The following is a 12,985-nucleotide window of genomic DNA, read 5'->3' as shown; positions in this document are numbered from 1 at the left end:
ATGCTAATAAAGCAAAATATGACTAAAAACAATCCAAACAATTCATTTGGTATGGTAATACCAAATCAATAATTTTTATGAATAATAAAAAAATTCTTATTAGAATTTATTTATTACTCATAATCATACTAGATGTTACTGCTTCATAACACTTCAGTAAGTATTCAGAATTGGGCATGTCTGTGAAGACAGAATTATTTTATAATATCCAACTTGTATAGTTGGATGTTAGTTGGAAAAAGGCTACATATCTCTGTGCATTTCTATTCTAGAAATAAACTTTTTTCCTTTATTTAATATGGCAATTAAAACTGAAGTAAATTGGATTATCAAAATAAAAATGCATTTATTATCTAGAAAGCAATTTATTGGTTTACTGGTGCATGAGGCAATTAAGGCCAGGCCATACTCCACCAGAAAATACCTTATCAATTAATAACTCAAATATCAGTTAGCAGGTTACTCAGCAGACATACTATTTCTTCAGTTCTTTAAGTATTGCATATTTTTTTAATTTTATGTCAAAAACTGGTCCTTCACAAAATATTCCTGTCAGAATTTACTTTATGTCAATGCGATTATCTGAGAAAAATTAAATGCCTATAAGTACATACACTGATAAACCTTATATAAGTGGAAATATACATACAATCTAATTATATATATTAAATTATTGAAAATATAAGATGTAGCAGCTAAGTACTGGATTTGGTACTTGTCTGATGAGACCAAATTAAAGAATAACCAGCATTCAACTGCTATGCAATTCCTTATAAGAAATTTTATTTTACTTTATATTTTATAAAAAAGAAAACAATCCATGGATTATCTCCTCTGCTTTTTGTGCACACATGCAAGCAACTGACATTAAGCAATATGCAAATAACAGATACAAAAATGTAAAAGGAAACAAAAGTCACTTCTTATTTTTGAGTTAAAATTTTTAATATAATTTCCTTCCCCCCCCCCTTCTTTAGTATCATTTCTCTCTTACTACGTTCTGAAATTAGAGGTAATACACATATTGACAAAAAAGAATCAACAAATAAAACTGAGTAACAAGTCAGAAGTGATCTTTGAGGCAAATAAGCAAGGAACTAAAATAGAAATCATGAAAGCATATCAGTCCCTGTCTCAATATTGTGTATCTACTCAAATAATTAAATTCCTCTTGCTAGCCAACAGGCACTCTTTCCACCCGAGGTGGTGATAATGTCTGCCCATATGACACATCCTGCTTGCAGCCTGATTTCATGTGGCTCACAAAATTTCTGTTTATTTTTGAAAATAAAAAATATTAAAGAAATATATTTTTTTAAAGATAGAGTCATGGAGAAAAATAAACAAGGTGAAGAGAAATGAGCAAACATTACTTGAAAAGAATGTGACCTGGTAGTACTTATGTTTGTGATTACTGTACTTGTTCTAGTTTCAGTTTAGAAGCACTATTTCCTTTTCTAGTTAGAATATGGGTGAGAATTGTTTGCATGATACAAATATAACTTGCATGTTGCATGCACCATTCCTTATTTTCTATTTTTTATAAGAAAATAAAAACCTATTTGGATTTTGCTACTATAAAAGGTGATCACCACAAACTTACTTCTTGAGTGTCTATATTATTTGAACGAAATGAACAGTGTACTGTGCTAATATCAAATATTAATAGTCTTAGCAAAAATGAACTTGTTTGGACTTCACTTAGATCATCTACTCAATTGTGTTTTTATCGTGGCAAAATACAAAACATATGAGTGAATGTCAGTTTTAATGAAAATGGCATATGATTACTTTTTGTTGAAGAGCCTACATATCTTATTATTATTATTAGCTATATGGTGCAAGGAAGCCTGAGGCTTATGCTGCACCAGCCAAAAAAAAATTCCCGAGTTACCCTAAGAGAGAGAGAGAGAGAGAGAGAGAAAGACAAAAGTAGAAGGGAATCACCAAGAAAGAGAATTTTGTTTGATATTGATTTCACTTAAAGTTCCCTTGAAAGGGAACTTTAAGTGAAATCAATATCAAACTGCAAGGGCAGTTACGTAAAACAAGATTGAAGCTTTAAAACAATATTTGTGTTCAGAGCAATCAATATTTAAAACCTAAGGAAGCTAAGAGAGAGAGTGAACCTACATTAGTGTTAGGGGCAACTGAGTATTTTGCTAAAAACAAACTTTGAATCCCATGAAAAATCATTATTATTATAGAAATAGTAAGTGTAATTATTGTGTAATGTGATTAATCTGTGATTGACTTTTAGAATTACCATGATATGCAAAAGCTTTCCCCATCCTTTTACAGAAAACACAAATTTCAATATCAATTCACATTGGACAATGGATTAACTATTTTGCTTGACCTAGTCTATTACACATTCTAGTTTCATTATGAGATAAAATTATTTCAAATTACTTAAATAATACCAATTTATTTTTCTTTAGACATCTCACAAATCAAGATGAGGTAGTAAGAACTACGTACATCCTGGAAAACTTCCCTTAGCAAGTTTCCCCTTTTTTATAATTAAATGTTTACTTTTACACATTCTTGATTCTATTTTATAAAAATAAAACAAAAAAAACCCCAGTTATTACATTAATTTTATACAGAGGACTTTCTTATTTATATGGTAGTAAAATGCATAATAAATACATTATTTAAATTTAAACTGTAATGAAAAGTAACAGGTTAATCACTGTTTATGTGTGAATTTGGATACTACATATTACTTAGGCTCAGAAGAGTAGGAAACATGAACATCTTTAAATTTCAAATTTAGCATTTTATTTAGTGCTCTGAATTTCAAATTAAGTACTTGAAATGAATATGCACTTTGGTTTAAAAATAGGACTTGATGTAAGTAAATGCAATTTAAACAATAAAGTTTCTTAAGAGCATATACCTTTATATATATAATATATATATATATATATATATATATATATATATATACACTGGTGTTGAAAGAAAGTGCATCATCCCTTAAAATTGTAATCGTCTTCTGAATAATGTAAGTATATGGCAATATTTCTTACAGATTACATCAGATAAGATTGAACACGTAAGTGATGACGTAATATTGAATCAGCTGTTACTTTCAGCTATATAAGCATACTCTGCAAGAGTTGCAGTCATTACTTGCTTGTGTCAGGATGGTGAGTTACATGCAGTTAATGCCACAAAGAAAGAGTGCTATTGTTGCTTTATGTGAGGAAGGATGTTCTTCCCATCATATTGCTTATAGAGTGTCATGTAATCAGTTGACAGTGAGTAGATTTCTTTCCAAACTCAAGAATACTGGTTCTTCTGATAGGAAAAAAGGAACCAGATGCAAACAAGTCTCTATGCCAAAACAGGACTGCGTTTTGAAGTGCTTATGCTGTAAAGCTTCTTCGTCTGAGTTGAAAAGAGAATGGAAAGAACATACAGGAGTGGCAGCAAGTGCAGCAACAGTCGGAAGACGCCTCTCCTCACACAAAAAATTAAAAAGGCCCGATTAATTTGGCATAAGAAGCATGTCAAATGAATCCCCGAGCAGTGGAAGTCAGTTATTTTCTCGGATGAGAAGAAATTCAACCTGCATGGCTCTGATGGGAGACAAATGGTTTACTGCAGACATGGTGAAGAATACCATCCAGACTGTATGGTGTCTACAGTGAAATTCCCTACCAGCTAAATGATATGGGGGTGCATTTCGTATGGTGGAGTAGGTCACCTGCAGTTTATAAAAGGTTTTGTAAATGCCAATGGATACCTGGCTATGTCGGAAGACAAATTGCTGCCAACCATTAGAGACCATTTCAACCTGCCAAGTAACTGCACCTTTCAGGATGACTCTGCTCCTTGTCATCGGGCGAAATGTGTAAGTAGGCACTTCTGTAGTTACTTTAGCTTCATTTCTGCATTAGAGGTTCGACAGTAATGTGTTTACATTTGTTACAGGTGAAAGAATGGTTGGAAGAACGGCAGTCCATTACAACTGTTAGCTGGCCAGGAAACAGCCCAGACCTGAATCCTATAGAAAACTGTTGGCAACATGTGGAATCTGCAGTTGCCAGAAAGAAACCAAAGACCCTTCATGAATTTCAGGAAGCCATAATTCGTGTTTGGAACCATGAAATATCAGTTGATTATCTTCCTAAATTGAACTTGTCAATACCTCGACGATGTGCTGCTGTCATCAGGGCCAGAGGCGGTTTGACAAAATATTAGTTTGCACCTGGTGAACTTTTCCTTTTGTTTTCCATTTAAAATGATAAATTGAAGCAAATTGAGGGCTTCTGATAATATTTCAGCCATAATCGTCGTGTTTACCAAAACTGTTGTATAAATGTTGCAAATGCTCATTTTGGGAGCACCTGTCAAATATTACTTAGCTTTGCCTTAACTATTAACAAATAACTTTTGTTTATATTTCCATTTGTGATGCTAGTCATTAATGTAATATACCATCACAAAAAAGGGTTAGAAATGTGAAATTCCTAGGTGATGCACTTTCTTTGAACACCAGTGTGTATTATCTCAAAAGTAATGCACACAGTGCACATATTCCTCATTTCATTCACTTGCGTGACTGACATTTGTCATGCTAATACTTTGAAGTTTAACTTCAACATTATTGCACTTAAAACAAAGTTTCTGCATTAAATATTTATGTAGAAGCTTTTAAAAATTGATGGTAATATTGCTTTTAAAAATTGATGGTAATATCAAATATCCTTTATCAAAATTGAAACTTTATATGGTTGAATGCTAACACAAATTTATGAATTATTGCAGGAATTGTGTAGTGAGTCAACAATAGATTGTAGCATGTTTCACCTTGGTCTCAAAGGTTTCATCAGGATCTAACCAGTGCTGAAGATAAGCAATAGTCAGGTACACCAAGAGCATCTATGGACAACACATTGGCAGCCATTATTACTACCATTTTGGAAGAAGACAGACATATGACCTATGAAGAAAATAGTCAACAAATCTGGAATACCAAAATCAACTGTTCATCAAACTTTAACAGGTGTTACAAAATCAAATGGTCACAGATCCACATTTGCTATCAGATGAACATTGAGCAAAGTGTAAACAAATTGCAATGCAGTTACTCTCATGCTACTGACAAGAAGGAGAAGAGTTTTTCAAATGCATTACTGCTATTGATGAGATATGGACACATGATTCTGAACTTGAAATGAAGTCACAATTAATTCAGTGGAAGCACCTATCTTTGCCACGTCCATCTAAATGTCGCCAGCAACAATCAAAGGCCAAACAACTCATTTTCATGGACTATGATTATGAAGGCATTACTGCTGTTGATTGTGTTCCTTAGAAGATCAGTAACTGGAAACTACTATGCAATGTTTCTTCATCAGAAATTATGCTGGAAAATTTATCAAAAGCAACCACAGATGTTGGAAGCTGGTGTGTTCATACACCATAACAATGCAAGGCCTCGTATCAGGGCACCTCTGTAGCCATGTGGGCAGGAGCAGCAGTGCATAGCACATGCTTCTTGATTAGACCGGGGTTCGAGCCCATGATTACCACATCTGGTGAGTATGGGCTTGGCACACCCAGGGTCCTGAGCTGGATATCATCATTCTTCTCTTTCTTGGTGATTCCCTTCTGTTTTTCTCTCTCTCTCTCTCTCTCTCTCTCTCAGGGTAACTCGGAAATTTTTTTTAGCTGGTGCAGCATAAGCCTGAGGTTTCCTTGCACTATATGGCTAGTAATAATAATAATAATAAATATGGAGGATGTGGAAAGGGCAGGGAATGACTACCGCATATCCTGGGAGCATTATGGCCTTAGTTGCTAATGCTCCTAAAAACCAAATAACAACAACAACAGCCTCCTATCAAACAGTCTATATAGCTTGTTTTCACTGATTACAAGTGCAAAGCAATATCTCACAATCTTATAGTCCTGATAAATGTTCTTGCAATTATGATCTATTCCCCAAGCTCAAATAACCATTGGATGGACAAAGATTTATGTATTTAGAAGTGTTGAGTGCAGCCATGGCCCAACACATCAGACAGCTTAACTTCTGTAGACAGTTAAATGAACATTCAAAAATTACTCAAACATTGAGAAGCAGTCACAAGGTGTGAAGAAGACTATATCAAAGGTTTTTAATATAAATTATGTTATAAAATAAATTCAATTTAAATTAACCACTTTTGTGCATTACTTCTGAGATAACCCACACACATATATATATATTTAAAATATAAAAACATACATAATATTTTTTATATCATGTATATTTTAAAAATATATTAAGACTTTTAGATGTTAAATTTACTACAACTTATATTAAATGGAAAAAAATAATTTTGGTGAAAAAGACAAACATATAAAATTAAGCATAGGTAGAATTATTTATACAAAATGTAAAATGACTAAGTATTTCTGTTTCTAAATGCATGTGTTAAAAATTAACAAACAGTAGCAGAATTTGATGCTAAAAATATTTAAGTAATTATTTAATCTAGAGAAAAGATGAATAAGGCCGATTTTATAAATGGTCAAAATACTAAACGACACTGACTTTAACAACTTCTGAATACTTAAGTAGGTAATAAACTTTTAATAAATAAGCAGCGGCCAAATGAGCAAATGCAATTATTGTAAAAAATTTAAATTTTCAAGAAATTAATAAAAAAAAAGCAACACAAGGCATAAAAAAAATGCAAGAAATGATTTTTGACAATAAAAGAGTTTCATTAGTATAATTCTAGGTTGGTTAAAATAATTAATTATAATACAGTATTTAAAGATGTGATAAAATGGTGAAGAAAATAAATCTGAAAGAAGACCACACTATCTAAATTAAAATTACTGACACCTAAAAAAAGAAAATGAAAAAAAGAAGCTGTTGTTGTTGATGTTGTTATTTGGTTTTTAGGAGCATTAGCAACTAGGGCCATATTGCTCCAGGGATATGCGGTGGTCATTTCCTGACCTTTTCGCATCCTCCACATTTGGTTGTCATGGGCTCAAACTGCGGGGTCTGATCAAGAAGCGTGTGCTACGCACAGCTGCTCCTGCCCACCTGGCTACGGAGGTGCCGATAAAAAAAAAAAAAAAAAAAAAAGTGAACTAAATGAGTTTATTAATACCAAATCTGAAATTAAATGAATAAAAAAGAAGCTTTTTTTTTGTGTTAGGTCTAAATGAAAATTTCATTCCTATTTAGAATTATATTGAAACTCAACTTTAAATTTATTTAGGATCATTTGCAGAATGTTGCATCTTATTGATTGCAGAGTACAGGAGTTAATACATGCAGAAAATCTGATAAATACTACTTAATTATTGCAAGTTAGTACAAAAAAGATTTAGTAAGAAAGCAGTAATGAGGAGGAAAATTCTCCAAAATGAATAGAAATAAACAGAATAAATTATCTGGAAAAAAATTAGATTTTAGAATCTGCTTTGATCCTCTCTCTCTCACACACAAACATAAGCATCTAGACACCATCACATTTGGAAACAAGAGTTTTAATAAACAAATTAATGAGGTTTAGGCCTACCTTTGAACAGTATCTTGTAGCATTCACAGAAATTGGTATCCATCCCTCCTTAGTGTATTCATAAGGTTCAGATATAGAAGAGAAGCATACTGGCTGCACCCTGATCTAACATTACAGTTCATTCAAAAGGTATGCAGTCAGATTAAAGTCTGGACTCTGAGCTGATAAGGTGAGTTCTTGGACTTCATTTTGCTCAAATTAAGTTTTTATGTGCTTGTTGTATGGGACGGAGCATTATCATGCTGGAACATGGAAGGGGGACCCAGTTCCACAGAACTGCTTGATTGTGAGCAACATGGAATTGTTCAAGATGTCAGTGTATAGCTTGGCATTCATGTTTCATTGCACTATAACCTATGGCTTGAATCCAAACCTTGAGAAGCAGTCCACACCATGACCCTACTCCTCCAAACTTCGTTGTGGACACAATACACTGCCATAGATGATGTTCTCCACATAATCACACTTTACTCCCTGATCTGAAGACTGTAATGTGACTCGTTGCTCCACAGGGCCTGTTTTTTGCTGTTCCATAATCTACTATAAATGACATTTGGCATTTGTTAGTGTGATGTGGGGTTTGCAAGCAGGTCTGTATTTATGGATGTTCTTATGATATCTGGAGCTTCAACATAATGTTTTCATAATGTCGTCAACATGGATGTTACTTGGTTTGCTTTCCTTGTTTTCTTTGTGGATTAGAAAAATCTTATCAGTCAGTTTCTGGTTTATCTTATCGTTTGAGCACAGTTGTTGCCCCTTGTTCTTCCATTTTTTTACTACAGTGGTTGTTGTTGACTTTGCAAGGTTCAAACGTGTGGCTGTCATATATAATGACAAACTGCTGATATAGTATCCAATAATTAAGCTTCTTTGAAATTCTAAGTGCCTTGCTGCAACTCATTCTACCCTTTGTATCTGTTCCTTTAAAAGACTGCTATCACATGCACAATTTTAAACTTGTTCCTATTTTGCATGCCTCTTGAACCACTGGGAGGGGATTCAAATACTTTAGCAGTGTGTGAGTGCATGTGTAATGATCAAAAGTGAAGTATGGAGCAGGTTCTTCAACCCAGGACTGTGTGCTATTATGCAGAAGGATTGATTTATGAAAATTTTTCATAGAGCTAAGAAAGATCTACAAATAATTTTGCGAGATCTGCAGACCTAAGACTATTATTGTAATAATGAACATCACACTGTTTAACTGAGGCGCATTATGGCTTTGTTGCCCTTGCACCATAAAGTCTATAAACAAACAGACAACTGTTTAACTGATATAAGGTTTCTAATGAGTCAACACTATCATAACAAAAGAATGTTAGGCAAGGCCTGACTGCTCTTTGGGTGTCTATTATAATCTCACACATATATTCAATTCATCTCGTTTTCATTGCATTGATAAAATTAACCACTCTACAGAATGAAAGTATGTGAAATCCAATATAAGATGTTCACTGGTGAACAGTTTTAACGGTGCCAAAAACTGTATTAGACTTACCAGTGAAGTTCTAGTAAAACAGAAACAGTGCCAAATTTCATTAATATTGTTAAGGTTCCTAGATTTTTCATCTTATTTGAGAACCAAATATTTTAATTTGAAAGTAATATATTAAATATGTATAACATATTTTATAACTGCAAAACTGAGTTTTTAATTTTAAGATTACACAATTATCAGATGTTCTGATTTTGAGCTGAGCTACAATAAATTTGCTTACTGTTGCAACCTCAATAACCACTGAAAAAAAAAAAAGCATAAAAGCAACATCAAAGTTTACAAATAGTACAGCCAATAGCCTTATAAGGTTGAATATTCTCTTACTGATGTTCTGTTTTCAAGTGAGCTACATTGAATTTGCTTGTTGTGGCAGTCCCAATAACCACTAAAAAAAAACCTAAAAGCAATATTAAAGCTTACAAAAGTTTGTTTGTTTGTTATTTGGTTTTTAGGAGCATTAGCAACTAAGGTCATATTGCTCCGGGGATATGCGGTGGTCATTCCTTGACCTTTCCGCATCCTCCGTATTTGGTGGTCACGGGCTCAAGGTTACAAAAGTGCAGCCTGTTGTCATATAAAGCTGAATATTCCCCCTCTCTACAATGTAGAATATGTTTTAAGAAATTGTTCAGAAAAGATGGAAAATGGAACAAAATAAGTAATGAGGCAAGGTAAGAGATGATAAACCAAACAGGCAAACCATGGACACCAAAAATGACACTATTATGATTTAATCATCATTAAACCATAATCATGAAGGAGCACTCAATTTTATTTTTTGTATGAAAGAGCACAACACTATTCTGAAGACTGTAAGAGAACTATATCAAAATGGAGAATATGTAGTGATTCTGATATTGGATGAAGTTGCTCAAAAGGAAATGTGTAAAATAACAATCAAGGAAAATTAGATATATTAAGTACCAAGAAACAAAAAAGAAGTTTAAGGTTATTAATTATTTATACACATTATCATATAAGATAAAAGAGTACCTGTCCTTGCTGCAAAAACATAGCTATATATATATATATATATATATTACTATGATACTACTATTGCTTCTAATACTACCATTACTAATGGATGGATATATGGACCAGAAAGTAATTAACATGTACAGTACCTGAGTAAAGAAAGAGCACACACCAAAATATCTAGGAACTAGATGATAATGCAGTTAAACTTATTTTAAAATATTTTGAAATTTTATCCATTCCAGTTTTGAAACACTTAATTTCTTGGAGGGCTTTTGACTATAAGCCTTATAGATTTCCAATTAAAGGTGAAGGTGTTCTATAATGATTACATGTGCTCTTTTTTTTTTTTTTTTTTTAATACAACATAACTATTATACTGGATGGATAGCAAATACCTAAAATGGTCCAAAACACATATCACAGCTAATCACAAAAAAAAAAAAAAAAAAAAAACTAATGTTCACAACAGCTCTATGAAACTTTAACTTGAGTGGACACAATCTTACAGATTTTAAAATATATCCTCTATATATTTCATTAATAACAGATCTAAAACACTGAATAACAATAACAAAAAAAATCAACAAATTTACAATTAAGTTCCAACAGAACTCATTAAGATCTGCATACAACTTAATGTCCTCTTATTACTTGAGGAGGTTTTAACAGTCATGATAATCTATTATCTATGAAAGTGGTTCTGAATGGGGGGGATACAAATTACCATAATAAATTAAAAATATAAGTTATATAATAGACACAAACTTTAATTCCCCCTTGAAGGGACTGCCAGAAGTACAATGATGAAAACTACTGATCTAAGTGCTATTAGAAATAATTAACATCACCATTATATATTCATTAAAACTGAGGGGGACAACACAGAAAGAAAAGTTTACTTATTTTTAAAAATAGGCAATTTCAATTTTAGGCAGTTCTGTTTATATTCTTTAAAATAATTCTTAGGTTATCTCTGATAGAGCAGTTAATTCCATTATTATACTATTCCATTTCTATAAAACAATTCAGTTACTTGAAAGCTATTCTTAAGCTTAAACTATTTTAATAACATATTCATTTACATTTCAGCTAGTTCCTAACATAATTTAGCACAATTAGAAACTATAAATATAACAATTTATTTTATTTTTCACTTATGTTTAAATTTATTTTGATTTTTTTCAGAGCTGGAATACACTTTTCCCTTCTTTATTGAATTTGTTTTAAGAACAAAAAGTATATATTGCTTATTACAAGTATGGGATATATATATATATATATATATATATATATCAGGATTTAAAAATACTATATTTATATACCAACAACATCAATATATTGAAAACATGTTCAAACTGTTAGAGATTAAAAAACAATATTCTTTCATATAATGTGATTCTCTAAATTACCTCATCTAGCATTTCTAAGATATAATAATTAATAGAGTAACCCAATTAATCAAAATGTCAAACAATTCATAATTTTTTATAATTCACATGAAAATTTTTGACTAATATTGCTAAATAGACAAGAATAACAACACTGAATATTAAAGTCAAGACTTTGGGTAGAGTAATGTCAAAATTTCTTAAAAGATTGATATTTTACATCAGAATAAAGGGAAACTAGAAGGTACAAAGCAAATTCAGACATATATGTTTAGAGGGGTGGGGGAGAGGTGGATGAGTACAAGTCCTGAGTTTTCATTGTAATTTTAGAAACTTTATAATTTTAGTAGGCAAAGTCCTGAATAAAGGTTAAAATAAAATAATAATAATATACATACAGTAAGTAATAATAATAATAATAATATACATACAATAATAATAAAAATAATATACATACAGTAAGATATGAGAAATTCCTATTAATGAATAGTAATAAGTTTTACAAATAAATTGAAATGTAAGAAAAATTCTGACATGGAATGTTTCTTGCTTTTCAATTGTACATCCTGGCACAAAGTTGCCTTAATTACAAGCCAAAATAATTTCTTCTCAAAAAATAGGTAAAAAATTACAATGGCACAGACAAAAAAAATGCTTCAAAAACTTAAGCTGGAAAATGAGTTCATGTATTAGTTAATAACAATTATGATGTAAATATCACTGTCATGTGCTTAGTTGTGTTTGAAATGATTAAACTGAGATAATTTGTACTTTAATATACACTTTTCACCAAAGAGGATTACAATCATCTTTCTAATGGAAACACATGACTTCTGCTGTTTCAATGGTTATGGTATTTAAAATTTCTGTGAAAACTATTTTATGTTAAATTATTCACAGTATTTATGTAAGACATGACACACTTTATGAAATCATCAGCTAATGCAGGATAATTTTCTGTTTATATTTTTTGTATCCATAAGTTTGGATACTAATGCAGTTACAAATTAAAAATAAAGATAATATCTACATTTTAAGAAGTTACTTAAACTTAGGTATATTAATGTTCAGTCCAGATTAGATATTCCTGTTTCAGCAAAAATATAATACAATATTCTCCATATAATTTACTAGACAATATATTTTGCACATAATGCAAATTCTGGTTGGAATGTGCACCATTGTTTCTTAAGTTATTTATTATGCCTTAATCTACTAACCTAATTAAGAGCAATTCTATAAAAGCAACCTCATATAAAGAAGCACATTTTCAGAAATAAGAGAGGGGGGAAAAACACAACTTGTCTCTACACATGCTGTTTACCAGAAATCTTTTTATGCTCCCAAATTATTTTCTAAATATCTTGATAAAATTTTATAGTACATATCAGCTGAATTATTCAAACTGTGAACAAAAAAAAAGATGAAAAAAATGAAAGCATTTACCATTCATAAAATAGTATGAATACAAATGTATTCACACTGCAACTGTTACACAACAAATATTAAAGAAATTATTTCAGTATTTAGCAATGAATACCATTGCTAAATTTCATAAATCAGTACCATTCCCATTTCAA

The 12,985-nt window shown here is 31.4% G+C and overlaps 1 protein-coding gene across 1 annotated transcript in view; it reads left to right on the top strand.

The window, feature by feature from the left end:
• Positions 1–4,935, top strand: part of LOC150091501 (uncharacterized) — a 97,254-nt gene extending 92,319 nt beyond the window's left edge. Inside the window, exon 5 of the mRNA XM_090384214.1 lies at positions 4,780–4,935. The gene's annotated coding sequence lies outside the window, so the exon portion shown is untranslated. The remainder of the gene's footprint in view (positions 1–4,779) is intronic.
• Positions 4,936–12,985: the final 8,050 nt, after the last annotated feature.

This window comes from Mastigoproctus giganteus, chromosome 1 (genome assembly GCF_048544385.1).
Source record: "Mastigoproctus giganteus isolate SK-2022 chromosome 1, ASM4854438v1, whole genome shotgun sequence".
NCBI lineage: Eukaryota > Metazoa > Arthropoda > Arachnida > Uropygi > Thelyphonidae > Mastigoproctus > Mastigoproctus giganteus.
Note: the sequence above shows the minus strand (reverse complement) of the source record. Positions and strands in the feature narration are given on the sequence as shown.